The 2,504-nt window shown below is 40.5% G+C and overlaps 1 pseudogene; it reads left to right on the plus strand.

Annotated features, from left to right (window-relative positions):
• The first annotated feature begins 444 nt into the window (after positions 1 to 444).
• LOC109027207 (small ribosomal subunit protein eS4, X isoform-like) lies at positions 445 to 1,340 on the plus strand (annotated as a pseudogene).
• The last annotated feature ends 1,164 nt before the right edge of the window (positions 1,341 to 2,504 follow it).

Here is a 2,504-nt window from a genome sequence, read left to right on the forward strand (position 1 = left end):
GAGATACATACAGAAGTATTTACCTTTGAAATTATATAAAACCTGGGATTTGTTTTAAAATGACATATTAGGGGTAGGAGTAGAGGTTGGAAAGGAGATATAGATGAAACTAGATCATCCATCTATCAATAACTATTGAAGGCCAGGCACTGTGGCTTACATCTCTAATCCTATCACTTTGGGAGGCCGAGGTGGGAGGATCACTTGAGCCCAGGAGTTCGAGACCAGCCTGGTCAACAAAGTGATACCCAATCTCTAAAAAAATATATATAAAAAATTAGCTGGGCATGGTGGCTCACACCTGTAGTCCCAGCTACTTGGGAGGCTGAGCTGGGAGGATTGCTTGAGCCCTGGGAAGTCAAGGCTGCAGTGAGCTGTGATTGCACCACTGCACTCTAGCCTGGGCAACAGAATGAGAACCTGTTTCAAAAAAACAAAACAAAACAAAACAAAAAAAACAATGAATTTCTACGTGCACCAGAAGACTAAGGCCACCTTTCCTTGCCTAACACAGCCATGGCTTATGGTCCCAAGAAGCATCTAAAGCAGGTAGCAGCTCCAAAGCATTGGATGCTGGATAAATTGACCAGTGTGTTTGCTCTTCGTCCATCCACCAGTCCCCACAAGTTGAGAGAGTGTCTCCCCCTCATCACTTTCCTAAGGAACAGACTTAAGTGTGTCCTGACAGGAGATGAAGAAGATTTGCATGCAGCAGTTCATTAAGATCAATGGCAAGGTCCGAACTGATAAAACCTACCCTGCTGGATTCATGGATGTCATCAGCATTGACAAGATGGGAGAGAATTTTTGTCTGATCTGTGACACCAAGGGTCACTTTGCTGTGCATTGTATTACACCTGAGGAAGCCAAGTGCAAGTTGTGCAAAGTGAGAAAAATCTTTGTGGGCACAAAAGGAATCCCTCATGTGGTGACTCATGATGCTCACACCATCCGCTACCCTGATGCCCTCATCAAGGTGAATGATACCATTCATGTTGATTTGGAGACTGGCAAGATTACTTGATTTCATCAAGTTACACTGGTAACCTGTGTATGGTGACTGAAGGTGCTAACCTGTGAAGAATTGGTGTGATCACCAACAGAGAGAGGCACCCTGGATCTTTTGACGTGTTTCACGTGAAAGATGCCAATGGCCACAGCTTTGCCACTCAACTTTCCAACATTTTTGTTATTGGCAAGGGCAACAAACCATGGATTTCTCTTCCCTGAGGAAAGGGTATCCTCCTCACCATTGCTGAAGAGAGAGACAAAAGACTGGTGGCCAAACAGAGCACTGGGTGAAATGGTCCCTGCGTGACATGTCAGATCTTTGTACGTAATTAAAAATAATGTGGCATGATTAATAGAAAAAAAACAATTAAAACTGGATTATGGGCACTTGGGGCTCTACTTCACTATTCTCTCTACATTTGTATATGTTTGAAATTTTTCATTATAATAAAAAATCTTTTTAATGCAAGAAGGAGTGGAAGGGAGAAATACTCAAGAAGTATTTCGACCATACACAATGTATAGCTCTTGTTAAACCCCAATTGAAGCACACCAACTGATAAAAAGACTTTTTGAACAAATGTAACAAATTGACCGTGATCTGTGTTGGATGATATTATAAGTTACTGTTAATTTTGTTAGGTATAATTGTGCATGGGTCTTTTTTTTTTTTTTTTTTTTGAGGCCCTGTCTGTTAGAGATACATATCAAAGCATTTAAAAGCATTTATATATGCTGGGATTTGCCTTAAAATACTGGAAAAAAAAAAAACACACACACACACCGAAACAAGGAGAGTAAATGAAACATGATTGGCAGAATGTTGATAATTGTTAAAATTGGTCAACAGATTGGTGGAGTTTCATTACATTATCATCTGAAATTTTCTATCATAAACCACTTAAAATAAATATTCATGAGACCATCGTGTTCCAACCCAACAATGACAGGAAGAATTCATACATCCTCTTCCAAGTATCCTTGGAAGATTAATGTTTTCATGATAAAAATTTTAAAATACTTTTGTACAGCTCTGATTCGTAGCTTCCTTTTTCCTAGTCAGCAAGCAATTTCGCATTAGGATATGACTCAAGGACATGCGGTTCATTGCAATGATCATCAAATTACGTAGTGGGAAGAACACTGTAAAAAAAAAAAAAAATTCCCTTCCTACAGCAGAGTGTGCCATTCAGTTTTCTGCAACTGAAACCCTGTTTTGAGATTTGCCTTCCAAAGACCTTGATAGTATACCACATTGACATATGCATCCTGTAACAAAAGAGAAAAATATATTGGGCCAGGCACGGTGGCTCATGCCTGTAATCCCAACACTTTAGGAGGCCGAGGAGGGTGGATCACCTGAGGTAGGAGGTCAGGAGTTCGAGACTAGCCTGACCAACATGGTGAAATCCCGTCTCTACTAAAAATACAAAAAAATTAGCCAGGCATGGTGGCACATGCCTGTAATCCCAGATACTTGGGAGGCTGAGGCT

This window comes from Gorilla gorilla, chromosome 5, assembly GCF_029281585.2.
Source record: "Gorilla gorilla gorilla isolate KB3781 chromosome 5, NHGRI_mGorGor1-v2.1_pri, whole genome shotgun sequence".
NCBI lineage: Eukaryota > Metazoa > Chordata > Mammalia > Primates > Hominidae > Gorilla > Gorilla gorilla.